This window comes from Megalops cyprinoides, chromosome 20, assembly GCF_013368585.1.
Source record: "Megalops cyprinoides isolate fMegCyp1 chromosome 20, fMegCyp1.pri, whole genome shotgun sequence".
NCBI lineage: Eukaryota > Metazoa > Chordata > Actinopteri > Elopiformes > Megalopidae > Megalops > Megalops cyprinoides.
Window position 1 is genome coordinate 8,148,783 of NC_050602.1, and position 17,190 is coordinate 8,165,972.

A 17,190-nucleotide genomic window follows, 5' to 3' on the forward strand; every position below is an offset into this window, starting at 1 on the left:
CTGAAGCTGTTCAAATTTCGCTCCTGTGCTCAGCCACATTCTCACGACGCCTCCTTATTAGGGAGGAGAGACCAAAGTGGACATTAATCAGTCTGGGCGGCTGCAGGGATATAGAACGGTAATCTCCCTACAGCCCAATTATTCATCCAATCAGAAAGAGCTCGTCTTGTACCTCGCTATTGCTCTCCAAGGCCCCCTGTCCTGATGGGCCCCGGCAATAAAAATTTTGCGTTCCCCACTGATCGATAAATACTGTACGATGCAGACAGAAATCTCCACGGTGATGCCTCTCACCACAGACCGCATGCACGCACACACTGAGAGAGAGAGTGGAGAAATTTCATTAACACCAAGGAACCAAATAAAAATGAAGAGAGAGAGAGTCACAGAAAAAAAAAAAAAACAGACGTTCATTTGCTGTGGGCGACCCATTCGCAAGTACATGTAGTGCATTGCTATTGACTGCTTCACTAAAAAGCCATTCTGACTCTGGCCGGGCAGCTATCGATCCTTTGCGTCTTCCTTGCGGGAATCATTGACACGGCTGAAGCAGTCATATTGTTGCTGCGCCCCACAGACCTTCGGTGCAGCTCTGGCTGCCTTATCACTGCCCAAAAGCCACCCAGTTACAGCTCTGAAGGAGAGGCAGTAGGCACTACAAGCAATTTGTACACCTTCTTTATTGCTCCTCATAAAAGGATAAAGGTTTAGTGGATAACAGTAGAGGAGACTAGCTCAAAACTGAGGAAGTGAATGGGAGGCAATTCACCGGTACCTCATTTTCTGTTCCCGGAGGTCGTCAGACATTCATACACAATAGCAATGGCAGAAACTTTAACCACGTTAATAGGTACACTCTATGCATGCTGTAAAGTACATATAAATGCATGTATGTAACTACACAGCAGAATATTCAAAATACTGTAGTTAATAATACATACAGCCCTCTCTCAATGCTATTTATGAAGGAGAAATAATGAAAAAAGGTCTGAATAATTAAAAAAAGATAAACATTTACAAAGTGGCACACAGTGTCATGGTATATTCACATCTATTTGTAGACTCGCAACACCTTGCTAGGAAAAATAATGCAATTGATCAATTAACTATGTAAATTATAAGAAAAAATAGCAGGTGCCTGTTTGCTTGCACTTAAGATACAGAGAGTAAACCGATACCATATGTTTTAAAAGGGGCGTTTAAAAGTGAATGAGATACAGAAACAGGTTTCATCCTCAGTCTTATTGCAATGCACTGTGTTTGAGTGAATTTGAGTATTTAACCAAATGTCACTGCTTTCCAAAGGACATCATGATCAAAACGGCACTACTCAGAGTCAAGGACAAAGTACATTCATTATAGATTCAATATAGCAGGCAGAAAGTTGCTTCATTAGAATAACGGCTAAAGGACAGGTTTTATTAATCCTGAATGGCACACATCACACATAGCTTTGATTCTGTTTGCATGTGCTTGATTTGATTCATTCGGGTTCCTCTAAAAATCAAACCTTGCAGCCGATGATAGAATGACAGGGAAAAGCATCATCTGGATTCAGCAGCTGTTTTCAGTCTGATAATCAGGGCTGCAGCTCCTGTGTGTGTGTGTGTGTGTGTGCATCAGGGGAGTTGGAAGTGATACTTCTCATAAGTTTAAATGTACAATACAGTGGTTTAATGTGCAATACAGCATTCTGTGGTCTTTTATAGTGGCACAAAATATATGTCTGTGGTTTTCCATTTTGCCCACCGCATGTATTCAGCACCCTCCCCTCAGTGAATGTTGAAAAAAGGAAGTAGCAAATCAAATACATTTGATTCCACTAATGCACAGACAAGCAGCACTGTATTCAGAGAGAATCCACAAGACACCGTTCAACAGAATTTCTGGAAAGGACGGGACTGTAAATTCATTCATTCAAATACCCAATTAGCTGAGTAGCTGCATAGATTTTCTGTGGAAATGTCGCCAATGACTTATACATGTGTAAGGGGTTTCCATTTAAAGAGAATTTAAGAGAGAGATAAATTGAGAAGACTGACATGGCTTTAACATCTTGGAGTTTCTTGTTTACTTGTATAATTTGTTAACTTATTTTAAAGTATATATAGTGTGCTTTAATGACTCCTGTTATGTGCATATGCTTATTAATTGCAAAAATTCCTGAGCATTTACAGTTACTGTGAGTCAACTGTTGTGTAAAACGTAAGTATTTACTGTTAGTTGCCTTTGTGTTTACGCAATTAGCAAAATCTGTTAAATGACTTCACACAATTCTCATTAAATTTCTCATTAAAAATCTAATTCTAGAAAATATTTTGACCAAAAAGTTACATTTTCATTATGTCTGTTTCACTAAACTGAGAACATATATTAAATTTCATTTCAAACTATGTTACAAATTTAGGTCGTGAAGACTGGGTGAAGAGAATTTTGCAATGGAAAAAAAAAACACTTACATTCACATTTATTCAGTTCACATTTATGTATCATTGAAACTCACAGCTGGTGGCTGATTAAAACATGTTTGTAGGAAAACCCTAATGTTCAAAACAGAACTGCAAGAAACAATTTAATTTAGTGGTGTGCCATGTTGCTTTGAATTCCATTCTTATGAAAAGTATGGAAATGGAAATTTCTGAATGGGAATGGATGAACTACAATTCATTCCACTGGGAAGAAATTGAAACAGTTACGGGAATAAAGTGCATTTATCACTGACAACACACGCAGCTTCCCCTCACCAGAACAGCAAATGCGAATGACCCGACAGACATGCTTCTGTTGAACTGTGCGACTGTTCAATTTCACGTACCGTGTGCCTGGTTAAAGCCGAATCGCTCAGCCCTCAAGCAACGTCCTCAAGCAAACATTATTAAATGTTGCACTGCATGTTCTAAAGTGGCGGAATTAACCTTCATCGTGTTTGATGAGAAGCGTTGCCAAGGCAAGCACACCTTCGACTGCAAAGCAAGCACAACCCTCTCTGTCAGATGGCATTAGGTCCGCAATTCAAACAAGGACGCAGAGGAAAAGACCAGCTCGTTAGCCGTATGAATTAGTGGGCGCAATATGACGACGTTTGGGCAACAATATTTCTGCATCCCCTCCGGGGGCGGGTAATCTGATTAAGCTCACCCCCCCTAGGGGAGAGAAGCTCCTGGCCTTCAGATTTCGTGAAGGCTTTCAGGCTAGAAACAAGATCTGTCCGCGCCGCGGCCTCCATGTTGTTTTTAAGCCTCTACCCCGTAATCAAGCCCCCTATCATTGATTCTTGGGATGTTTCGGCTGCAGCCAAACGCACCGCCCTTGGTTGATAATGGTGGTGACGAGATCGCGTTTCCCCCTTGGCGTGCCAAACAGTATTCCAACATCTTGTACCAGCCATTAAGGGATCAATCCGAGGCCTTTTCCCAGATTTTTTTCCACCGTATCAAAATTCCCGAGATGATACCTCTCCCACAGCTGCGGCTCAGCCTGCATGGACAAGGGTCAAAACTAAATCCAATAAACAATGCACCTGTGCTGAGCTCGTCGGCTGAAAAAAAAAGGACTTGTGAAACTGCCAGGGACAAAGAAAGTGCTCTGGACACATGACTCAGGCTGCCAAGGTTCAAGGACGCTGGCAACAAGTCCACATAGCACATAGCACATGATTAAAGCAGATAATGACTGACCACTGGTCAAGTTTTAACCCTTTCATACATGACTTATTTTATGCCTGTGTATTTCATTACATGGTTTGTTATGTTTTCATTAGCGATATTAAGTTTCTCATAGTTTTCAGCACTGCATTTGCTATACTTTGTAAGGATAAATCACTGCTTCCTCAAAGCTAATGTTAACTACAAGTTTTCAAGTCTAGTGTTCTAATCACACTGGTTTGACTGTACGCATGAAAGGGCTAATCACACTGGCGTGACTGTACATGCAAAAGGGTTAATATAGTCCAGCCTAGCTTTACACTGGTCTACATTCAGTCTAAAACAGTTTAGGTTTAGTATAGACCCATTTAGCCTAGACTGGTATGGATGTAGCTTTGCAAATGTCATGAGACAAAAATAGGAGACAAACCCCAGCAAATGAAGAGTGGCCCTCTTGTGAGCAGAAGGCTCCTCCCTTATGCCCATGCCGGCTCTAAAGCATCTCCCCCGACCCTCTCTCTCGCTGTCACTCCAGATCACATGATTACCCTCGATGTCACAAGGATGTGCCATCCAATGGACAGTGCTCACAGGAATACTGTAACCTATAATGGTGTTTTTGCAAGAGGTAAAACGTTGTTGATGCGGGCAGTCCCAAAGAACTGAAAATTGCCGTTAATCACAGGTGAGAGAGACCATTCCGACAAAATGTTACCTCTCTATGCGGATACATCTTTCTCCTCTACATCTGCCTGCCATCTACATGTGCTGAAAAGCTGTCATTACATCTCTAAGAGGGCAAAGACAGTACTTGGCCAGTAATGTTATGAAATACCAGGGTTGTTTTGATCCGTAAATAAGAGTGCTGACCGCTTTCACCTGTTGACAATTACAGTTTGATTTGGTGAGCGCATGCCCTCCGTTAAAAGTACAGAGCTTCAGTTCCCAATAATATGTGTGATCAGGTCTACTTTACGGCATTAAATTACACTATGAAATTGTGTTACCTACATTACTGTGCAGAGGGAGGCCATGACCTGTGAAGTGTGCATGAAGAAAGCATATCGTCACATATTTTTACACACACACACACACACACACACACACACACACACACACACAGTGGCCCAAAAGCCATACTGTGACACAGGAATAGAAGAAAGGTATTAGTGAATGTTATAATTTTGACAAATACACAATGCCTGAAAATTTTCCCTTCATTTGAACCATGTAATTATTTTTCTAATGGTTCTGTGATCTGTTGGAGTGGCATTCTAGGATTCTGTTAATTGAATTCTGCAGCAAAAGGATGAAAAGAACCACCTTCTTGTAACTTCCCAGCTCTCCCTGATTTGGAGAGAAAACGCCTTTTTTATTAATCAATAAAAATCTCAATGGGGTGTGTTTTGGGGGTGTTTTTTGTGTTTGTGTCTGTGTGTTTATAAAGGATAAAGGGCCAGACAAAAGCAAAATCACTTGGAGCATGCATCACACAGACATGCATCTACGCAAATGGTTTCTGCTTGCTTTTCAAGTTTTCAAGATGGGCGGCAGACAAGAAATCTCCCCAGGATCTTCTTCCCCCGTTCCACTGAGGGACTCACAGATGCATGACAAACGAACCATTCACACTCAGTTTCACATAAACCACAAAAATCTGCATCTGCATTCAGAGACCCAAGGATGTCCACTGCAAACATTCATTAATTGTCTTTTAATGTCGTTAAATACAGGACTGAATCACAGATAGGCCACTGCAAAGACTGCACACACATGCAGGCCCTGCTAGCAAAATACAAAGCGGGTGCCCTGGCCACTGCTCTGTGGTAAAAGATTTCCTTTTCTGCTGTTGTCACACTATGAGTCCTAAGCCAGTTCCTCTGGCTTGATTCCATTTCAAAGTCAACAATTCTGTGTAGCAGTTGGTCGTCTGAAGCACAATAAACAGAATCTCCTTAGATACAGAAAAAACAGGACTTGGATGCCTCTAACGGGGAAGGCCTTAATCAAACCACCCACGGTTATAAAAAGCATCTGCGCTGTATTAAGCCCTTTCTTTCTGCTAATCTACAAAGGAGGGCATTGAGACCGTGTAAAAATGCAACGGGCGATCTGTGTGGTGCTCCACTCGCGGTAGCTTGCGGCAGTGGCAGCTAATGATAGGGGAGTCAGGGCCCTCCCCACGCCACCCCAACACTCCAAGGATGAGGCGTCTGAATGGGGGGCCCGGGGGGAAAGTCCCCAGAGATCAAAGGAGGCGCCGGACATGAACCAATCTGGTGACATGTCAAAGAGCCAAGCCGTCTTCTCAAAATCCATCGACAGACGCAAGAAATAGTCCCGGCCAATGGGCAGGCAATCAAAATCTTGAGTAAGCCCACAGTGCAAACTCATATTAGTCTTGCCCTCTGCCGTGCTGGATTATTAGCGTATGTTGCTTGCACTCTCCATTTAGAGACTGGTGTGCTGTGCTGCAATCCTGGTAGGTTATATAATGGGAACAGCAGCTGTGACAGGCTAATGGGATTTGAACCTGCAAACTTCCCTGCCCAGGTTAAGTTCTTTCTTCTCCAGTTTACCAACAATTTGTCAATTTTTTTGTCAGAGGAATATGTTTCTTTTTTTTTTCTTTTCTCTGTTACAACACCAGCACCCAGTCTTGTGTACAGCACTGAAAGAACAGATGAGAGTAACACAGTGACGTGTGTTTTCAACACTCTCTGTCACTGATCTTAAAACACCTATGACCTGATGTATTGCATTTTATGTGTGCGACAGCATCTCATCTTAAATCTAATCAGACGAGGGAAAGCGCGAGTCCCATATTCGGCATTGCATTATCAATCGTCATATCAAACATCAGCAAGAGCACAGAGACATACGATTCGGACCACAGCGATAAGGAGTTTACGATGAACGTTGCTGCGATTTGCCGGCACGCAGAAGGACCAACCAAATCTGTGCTTATCTTAAGACAAAACTTCTTTCCCCTCGGTCTCCATCTTTCAGGATTAACGATTTTATAATTCACCCGAGTGGGACTTTCCCTGCCGCCAGCGTGCTGTCTAACCCATTAGCGTGGAGCCGGCGTTAGCCCGTGCGCACCGGAGAACACTTATCCCGCCACACCGCCACCCCCTCAGCAACCTCCATCCCGCAGTTCGGATCTCCAAACACCCAGGAATTATCGATTTAACCTTGAGCCGTCTGAGGACAAGAGACCAGAAACATATTTAATGGCTTTAATTATTTTCTTTCCCCTCGTTGGCCTCCCCTGGCCCATCTCTGATCCGTCTCTGTGACTGAGTGTTATTGACAGCGCTGACTTCACTCTCTTTTCAGCTCTTACCGCCTGATTGGGAGCTCGGTCTTTGGATCATTTTGCCTCACTTTAGTTTTCTGTATTTTTGACTTACATGTGGAAAGGTTACATATGGTGGCCCTCATGACATAAATTCCTTAAACTCTTTCAGAAAGTGACTTAAGTTCAATATTAAATCTGAGATGCCAAGAATATATATATATAATAAATGCCAAAATATACAACTACATCTGTTATTGTCACTTTACAATACATGTTATGCATTGAATGCGTAATTATAATACATGATTCTTAGAATATACATTTTGACTGAAAAAACATCTTTAAATATCTTTATATTTAGAATAACATGTCATGTTTAGAATAACATGACTAGTCTGTACAAATGATATACGTCACACTTAAGTTTATTAACAGTTCTGTGCATACACATTGATGAAAATTAAGGACTTCAATCACAGACTTGATGTTCGTTTACAAAAAGGTGTGAATTTAATTATGTTGAAATGTTTGCTGTCATTAACATTGTCACTTTTTCTTTTTGCTGAGATTGTCAACAAGCACTGCCTGAAAACAGAGTTGTGACCGAGGTTAATTCACTTGACAGAAAGGATCTGGTAGAAATGAGCTTCTATTTGCTTTGTAATTTGCATATTTTACACCCCAATTGGCATTACTGTTTATTTAGTTCAGCTCAAGGAAATTTCTTTGCTTTCTGTCCAGTGGCTATATTCCATCCATTTGAACCTGTGACTCAGAGGCGTGCCGGACAACCCTAGCCATTACTGCCTAATATGTCAGGACACTTGAATAAATGAAAAACTAATAAATTCTTCATTATTGCTTGCTTAATGTTTTGCGCCATTGGATATTTTTGGCACATGGAAAATAGATTTTGCTGTAGCAGAGCTAGCACTGCCTGCAGGAAACTCACCATAATCTTGGAGGGCCAGACTGCCCACCGAACAACTCAACCATAATCTTGGAGGACCAGACTGCCTGCAGGGCAGCTCAGCTGTAGTCCTGGAGGACCAGACTGCCTGCAGGGCAACTCAACAATAGTCCTGGAGGGCTGCAGGCTTTGACTCCAGCCAGTCACTTAACTGTCTGGGTCTAATTGAGATTCTCTTAATTGAACCGAATTAGTTTCTTTGGCCAGTTTTGACAGTCTTAGGGGTTTGAAAAGGGCTTTTCCTCCCAGGAGTGGAGCAGACCTACCCTCAAGGCATTCCTCTCTCCTTACTGACTGTTTCCCTCCTTTCCCTCCACATCTAGTTCAAATCAGACACTAAGGACAATCCCCCCCCCCCCAAGAGACTGGATACGTCACACGTCATTTTTACTCACATTCCCTAAGCACTTCCCCTCAAAATGGTACTGAGTCATGTGATCAAGGGTGTCCCAAACGATCAAGAGGCACGTCCTCTTCACCCAAATGCACACGCACGTACACCTCACGTTGGCCTGACATCCCAGGATCCCTTTTGCCTGCATCCCAAGGCAGCATCACAGTCCTTGTGAGTAAGGGAAGCGCACGTGAGCAACACTGTATTTCACATGAAGTCACATACATAGGCCGCATACTTGGGGGAAGGGTGGTATTTGGGAGTGCATTTGGGATGCACACTGCTTTCAGTGCCTTAGCTGGCACCTTCGTGACAGAACAAGAGCGAGCCAAGAGAAAAACATGAAACCATGGAAACAACAGCATCGGTGACCTCTGGAAATCATGTCGGACTCGTAATCATGACAGGCAAATCTGGAAGGGTTCTAACACTGCACATTTTTAGAAATAATCTCCCACACTGACCTCTTTCATTATTGGCAAACAGTGAAAATCAGGAGACTACACAAAGATAACAATAAATCTAGCTGCAGAAATTAATGTTAGATGCAACAAAACCCCTCAGTTCTTTTGAATGAGCAAACCATTACTATAACTCTTCCAGCTGTAGCAATTTAATGATTTAATAAATTACTGAAGTCAGTGGGCTAGCTATACATTGTAATTGTTTTTCTTAAATCTAGCTGTATTGTGAAAAAAAAAAGAATTATGATTATTATAAAACATAAAACTCTTGGCAAATTCTGGTCAATAGCCAGAGTAGTCTGGGTCAGATCAGATTAGACTGAGCCTTGAAATTCAGCCACAAAGACATTTGTCAAAACTTCTGTTTACCTCTAATTAAAAAGCTCTGCCCAATGTGACTGTTCTGTGGTTGTATGTGAAAAACATTCATACAGTATAAATATTCATACAATATACATGTAAAATCCATGTTAAACTAGGTTAAAAATTAGGAGTTTTCCAGTGCAGAGGCGGTCAAATGTTTCTGGGTGGCTCTTGTTTCATCACAAGCAATCAGGTGCTGGAGCAGGGCACTTCGAACAGCACACTTCCCCTCCATTAGCAAGTATGCTCTCCTGTGATGTCGCATAAAGCATGAACTCACTTACATGCTGTATATTTTCCTCACTCCCTTGAATTGGCGTACAGCCACTAAGCCAATGGCCATTCAGTTCCACCCCCACCTGCTGCTTATTGGCTGAGGGTAAAACCATATAATAAGTGGAATTTAGTTTTCTTGTGCTGAATCTTGTGTGAAAGAAACAGATAACTTCACATCTAAGAGAGTGAAGGCTAAATATGATGTGAAAATGCTGATAATGAAGTGTGATCAATTAAATTAAAAGTTTGGGGTCGGAGATATGCAAGTTTCATGGAACATATATATATTTTTTTTAAATCATAGTCATTATCACCTTCAGCAGTAACTATAAAAATCTCCTGTCAGTCAAAGTTACTTTTTGCACATAAAAGTATAGAGAAGATAAAGTAAGAGAAGACACTGCGTTCTCTGTGGTTAAAGTGAAACCCTGGGATAGTGATAGAGAGGCTGGGTATGCTAAGCAGATTTTTACATAGGGCTAAACCCAAGGGTTCATTCTTAAATACTTCCTTTCTTTTTTCCTGTAAACTATACATACAAGTTTAATGGCATTTGTAATGTAATCTATGCATTTATTCAAAGACCATTCCCTGGTGGCCTGAAGTACTTTATCCACATGCATTGGAAAATTAAGCCACAGCTTCTGGGGTAAGTACTTAAGTGTGAACACATATTCATTACAGTTAAAAAATGAAGTACTTAAGTGTGAACATTCATTAGCTTTAAAAACTGAAGGTCAAGAACTGTTTTTGTGTCATCTTTAAAAGTTGGCAGAGTTCAAGGCTAATTGCTTTACATAACTTTTAGCCGGGCGCATTCATCGACCGCTCATTATCCAGTCAAAAGGACACATTGTTCCGTTAACATAAGGGGCTAATTCTTTTCACATGACTGCTTTGTAGATATGAGGGGCCGTGGGGGGAGTGGAAAGTGGTGTTTGTTACCACTTGAAAATAAGGCACATACAGTAAGTCCCTTTGATCAAGCGCCCGAAGTTCTGTATGTCCAGATCGGGGGCTTTTGAATGGCGCTGTCAGAACGCCTTCTCGGTGGTACTGATCTGCCCCGGGGGGGGTTTGCTGGAGCGGCTGCCAGCTGAGTGAAGCACTGGTTTCTTACTGGAGAAGAAATGGGTCACTGTTTCTGAGCAGGGAATCAGCAGGGACACACGTTGCGGCAATTGGCTGCAGTCGCTGGCCAGTTTTCCGCATCAGGACGGCAGTCCAAGGAAAAGCACCCAGAGTGCGTTCGCACGTTGCATGCAAAGGCCAGGGCGAAAGGCCAAGGACATTGGCTGGGAGATGGTGGTTCCCTTCACCAGGGTGGGGATATTTGAAGGACAGGCTCACTGACTGGGGTAGCCCTTTCACCTTTCACATCATGAGTGACACCTGCCAGCTCCTGCTGGTAAAACTGATTACCACTTCAGTTCGTCACCCTCAGACTGACAGACTGGTGGAATGTTTCAACAAGACCGTAAAACAGTTGTTGAGAGCAACAGTTGACTGTGATGGGAGGAACTGGGAACAGTTAAGAGCTTATCTGATGGTTGCTCTCCAAGAGGTTACACAACTCTGCAGGAAAGAAACAGAAAATGAACCCACCTTTTCTTCATCAGATGGATAAAGAGTGTAACATCATAAAGAAGACCTATTGAATCCCACCTAGACCAACTGGACTTCTTTTCCCAATGAATCAAACCTTTATAGGTAAATTATGCATAATGTGGATGCACACAAGACAGACACTTTTGAGTGGAACGTGACTTCAGTACACCACTTTAGCTCAGCTTTTTTGAAGCAGCTTGTTTTTGCTGAATGGAACATGTCATGGGAATTCACAAAGCAAGCACCCCTTCAGATTCCGAGTCAGGGCTGGCCGGGCAGATTAAAAGAATGATGCATTCATATGTCTCCAAAACGTAATCTCCTTAGGTATCTTCAGAGTGGAGCTGCCATGTTGTATATTATCAGATGTCCCATGATCCTTTGTGCACAGACACGGTGTCTGAGAAGCAAAGCGCCTTTCACTGCCACAAAGAAACATTCAGCTCCTTAGGCCTGTCACGCGGCCTCCAGGTTTCCCAAGCTTTCGTTTTCCCACCATTTCTAAATGCCCAGCATTCAGCGCTGAAAAGCCAACGGCCACAGAAAACATCCATCGAGCAAAAGATACCATCGATCTCTTTTCCATGGGTGACTGTGTACCATAGAGTAGCTCTTTCTTCTTATGAAATTTCTCATGAACTTCAGACACAGAGAATTCAAAGCTGGAATTACTCCCATTCAAGGAGCTCATTTCTGCCTATTTGGAGGTTGTGTGAATGTGGCAGTGAATGTGGCATGCATGACCAATGCCAATCAAATGCGTTGGAAATGCCTGTAAAAAGCATAGTTATACAGAATAGGCCGAAAAAGGAGCAAACAAAAAACAATGGCTCTTTTGATTGCCACGGCTCATGTAGAGGTTGAACATCACCACAAAAGTAGGTTTAACAGGCAGGAAAAAGGGAGATGCTTGCGGTGAGGCCATTGCCCCGAGGGCAGGTTTGGTGTGAAGAGCAGTTTGTGGGAGGTCCTGCATTGGAGTTCAGCCCTTTTACTGTCTGATTGGCAGGTGTTTGGATCTGCCAGTGATGTTTTGACGGCCTTCCCCTGTCTCAGTTCTTTCCTAGACACTCTCTGCTCCATACCACTAGACTGTCGAGGAAATCGAGAAGAAAACATTACATCGTTTGCTCCCCTCCATGGCCTGTGTTGTTCTGTCTCTTCTACTCCCTTCAATATTGCCTGTTTGTCTACTGCTTTGTGCTGAGCGTAAACTGACAGCTTGATCTTCAAAGTTTATCCCACCAAATGTGCGCCCCACGCCCCCTCGCAACACCACCCTAAGAGATATGTGGCTGAAGCTAATAAAGAGACTGAAATAACAGGCTGGAGATTCTCGTTTCAGTCAGATTGGTTCACCGCGATAACTGATATGGCAAGATTTTAATTTCTTCCTTTATTGAAAGTTACAAGCATGGTGACTGGTGCCAAAGGTCCCTTTGTTCCCATGTGACAACTTCACTTTTGTTTTTTTGTTTCACTTTTTCCCATTGAAATGAATCAGTCCACACCTGACTACCATCACCAGAGTCACAACGTGAAGATCAAAGTGGGGACCAATCAAACTTGCACTGCTCTACCAACTTCCCTTCTCATTAGACCGGATTGACAATCTAGAATGCACTGGCATATGCAGCATTCAGTATAGATAATTAGATATATTGACTGCTCTGGGGACACATACTGCCATTAGCCAGACTGTTCTTATAATAATGAACCACTTGACTTAATTTTTCATGCATCACTACAGTAATTATTATTAGTTCATTATTAATTATTGACCTGCAAGCTTATCAAGTGCAACACACGAAGAAGTCAATAACTTCCAGGTCACACAAATCAGACAAATTAAATACCAAAATCAAGTTCAGCCCGTGGCCCATTTTTTCATTTCCTATTTTTGATCTGAGCATAAAATCGAAAGTACGAAAAACAAACCGTTATTTGTTTTTTGGTATCAGATTTATAAACGAGTGCTCCGTCTTCTGATTTCTGATTGGTTCACCCCCCACCACCTGCTCCCCTCTCTGCTCTCTCACTTCCGGAGCTACAAGTGCAAATTGGTTTTGTAACAGGTTTACTGCCAGATGTATTGCAAAAGTCAAGGCGCGCAGATTTGAAGTTGTAGGGACCGATTTGAGAGGTTGTAATCAGCAAGTTGGGGTTGTAGTCAGCGAGTTGTGGTTGTACTGGAAAATGGACTCAGGTAAAAAAAAATAAATATATATGAGTAAATGTTGGATTACAAGTTTGCAGCTGTCATTGTATTTATGTAAATATCAATCTACACGTTTGTGAATTTCAACATACAAGTTTACATGTTTTCTACAAGTGAAAATTGAAACATACAAGTTCAGATTTTTGTTCCTCAAGTTCTCAAATCGTATTCTACAAGTTCTCAAAATAAAGTCTACAAGCTCTTGCATTTTGCAACATATTTACCTTCATACTTGACGGCTATGACCGAATCACCCACAAACATACAATAGCAAAATGTACTTTAATATTTCAGCACTAATAAAAAAATTAAAAATAATGTAATGGAAAAAGAAGAAGCAAGAGTATTAAAATGGATGGATGGACAGCTAGACAGACAGAAAGCTTGCCTTTGCAAGCAGCAACCAGCCATTCCCTGTTAGCCAACTTCCCTCCACCCTCCCACAGAGACAAAGCCTTTTGATCATTACACAACCAATGTCAGATGGGCACACACCCACTCATATGACTCAATATTGTATAGGTTAACCGAGCAGGATGATGTTGCCAATTACTGCTGTAAAGGATTGGCTAATAGCTAGCTATTACTAATGGTATGATAAATGACTGATTTCAGAGCAACCATTTTACATTTGTGTCTCCTACAAATCAGTTCCATAAAATTAACAAACGATTACCAACACGATCATCATAGAGCAAGACTACCACTATTCGTCTATCCCACTATACATTAACAGTATATGTACTGTTAGCCCATTGACATTACAATCATTACAGCCATAGAATTCATTAATAATAATAAAAAAAATCCATAAAATAATCCATTATACACATTGGCTCTCAGTCACCTCCCCACAGGACCTAACCCTCTGCCTCCCACTATGCTATACCTGCAGCACTCTCTCCTCATCTCATAGCCAACACACTGAAGTTTCTGAGCCTGGGGGCCTCTACCATCACAAACATCATTAAAACACCTAACAATTCATAGAAAAATAAATCAGCATTGCAAATATTTTGACACAATAAACAATAGCAAATTATTTCTGCTGGATTAAGGCTGGAAAGTTATAAATGAACTGATAACTGCTGATAAAATCAACTATTTTGTAAGAAATTTAATACATTTCAGTCTGACATTATTTTTGACATCATCCATCAAAGTACGAAATTTAATTAAAAAGTGATGAAGCTTTTAATATGAAAGGCTGTGCATATGGTGTGACAAAGGCATACAAAATTGTCATAAATAATTTACAATCCACATACAGTATATGGCTCATCATCAAGGATATTTCTTGTGTCTGAAAATGATGCAATGTCCCAGTTAGCCTATGTTTCATTTGTTTCAATTTTCCCAAAATCCCACAGGAGCTGGTGATCTCTGATCTATGTGTGGATTAATGAACACAGCTGACCTCCAGAACCTCCTCATGAATAAAATGAAAGATCTCTCTTGTGATCGTAGATGGAAACAACGAGGTCATAGGGCTGGATTACAAAATGACCACAAAGTAACACATTCATAGCTTTATTTGCATTACTGTCACAACATTTATCTTCATTAACCATTACTTACATTATTGTCATTTAGTAGATGCCCTCATCCAGAGCAACTTACATCAGTCACAATTTTATCCAATTATACAGCTGGGTATTTACTGAGGCAGCTGTGGATCAAGTAACTTGCCCAAGGGTACAGCAGCAGATCCCCAGAGGGGGATCAAACCATCAACCTTTTGGTTACAAGCCCTGTTCCTTCCCACCGTGGCACACTGCCCTGGATTCAATTACAAGCACCCAGTCGTCTTGACATAAAGTATCATTCCTCCCAGATTAATCGGTTGCATATTATAATAAAGTGATCCCTGGATTCAAGCAATTTTTTTGTGTGAGAAGCATTAACTTTGTTGTAATACAGCTCTGAACTGATCTGGGAAGGTTTGCATATCTAATTAATTAAACAGTAAAACTGAGCCCAGGGTTAAGCTTTGTTAAAAATTTACTTTGAGTCTGACACCTGTTCCCTCGTAGGTGCTTTCAATGAACCCTTCCCTTGTCTAATGACTATTTCACATATGTGGCATACTTTTTTCAGATATCAATAGTGGTGAATATTGGCACCACTGCAGCAATTCAGGTGAAGCACTTTAGTAAAGGATGCAAAAAATTGTATCTACAACCTTTCAGTTACCAAGCAGTTCCCTGACCGGAGTCCCAGATCTGTTCACAAACATTGATAATGGGGTGCATTGTCACTGTATGCGTCTAAATAAGGTAGTACATCAATTCTGCTTTTCCACAACACCTCAGTCATGTCAAGGTAACTTAACATTGATAGAGAATGTTAGAACAGAATTGCTTTCATCAGGAGTGACCCTTATAACAGGCATACAGAATGCCCTGTTAGAATCGAATGTCGCACAGTTACAAAAATGGCACGATGTGGTTCATTGTGATTATGGATGATTCTGTGTCTAAAGCTGCTTTGAAAATGGGTAAACCCGATCACAGCATGTGCTCTGTTGTAGGTCTATGCCTTGAACAGGCATCGGTTCATAATATATCCCCTGTTTGTTTGCTAACTAAAATATATCTATTTCAGCTGGCAAATAGAGCATACATGCATGCACTATTTATAAACCGCAGCGAACATCATTTTGCCCCTGGACACAGACTGCAATGCCTTGTGAAGATGAGAAATACACTAAAGGGCATCCATTATGACAAAGCCATGTGCAAAGAGTAAAAAAATGCATGAAAAGGGATGACATTACCCAAATGCTGTGGGATATGGCCATACTGTTGCTTTCTACAGTGTGCATTCTTTTTTTCCACAAGGCCAGTTCCAAAGCCTGTTCAACATCAAACATCAAACACTGTACAAATAAGCCCAACACTGAAAATCATTCTGTGGACAACATTATATGGATGGCAAAGGACTCCAATGCAAATTACAAGACTCTTGATAAAGCAGGCATTTTTTTCCCAGGGGTCAAGAGCATACAAATTGCATGTATTCCTGTGAACTGCGGTAACTCCTACCGTTTTTCATCTCTTGTGCTGTCGACAGCTGGTGAGTTCATGAAGACCAGAGGCCAGCAATGCTCTGTCTCCGCTAATTGCAAATTTAAATGTCAGTTTAGAGCACGTGTTTCAATAGACGGCCATCAGTGTAAGAGACCGTGAAGGAGAAGGATGGGCACACACCTTCAAACATTCAGATATGCACCTGCGCGCACACACACACGCACGCACGCACGCACACGCCTGTCCGTCCGTCTCCAAAAAGAGGCTCCAAATAAAACAGGGGGAAATTGCCTCTCTGCTTATCATGGTAAGTAGGTAGTCCAATTCACCACTACAGCCAGGACTGGAATGAATTCTGTGGGGGTGATAACAAGTCCAACTTGGAAAGCTGTAATCTTAGACTTTATTTTCTCTTTTTTTTTGCACTTTTCAAGGAAATGATCCACCTTGAGGAGACCTTGATAAAGCTTTCTCTTAATGCTATCCCACATGGCCTCCGAGTCCCTTCTCTGAGACTGATAAGAACCAATACACCAACCTATCAGCTCATCCCAGAGGGAAAAATATTGAAAGAGTAAGCATTGTAGTGTGGGGGCTGATGGGTTGGAGGTGGTGAGATTTGTCAGACATGGGCACATATTTTGATTCCCTGTGTAACTTTTTTCGGCTGAAGGCTGATTGTCAGATACATACATTTTTTAGGGTGACTCTTAAGGTGAAATACATGTGAGGTGAGACCGGGGGATGCAGCATGGGGGAGAGGGGAAAAGGGGGGTACAAAGATGAGCAATGTCCTGTTGGAAGTCGTCTTCCTCTCCACCTGAGAGATAACAAAATGCACCTTATCACTATCTTTCCTGCTTTGTCTGTTTGAGTGTTGGTAATACGAACGAGCTGAAGGAAGATGAAGAAAGAGATGA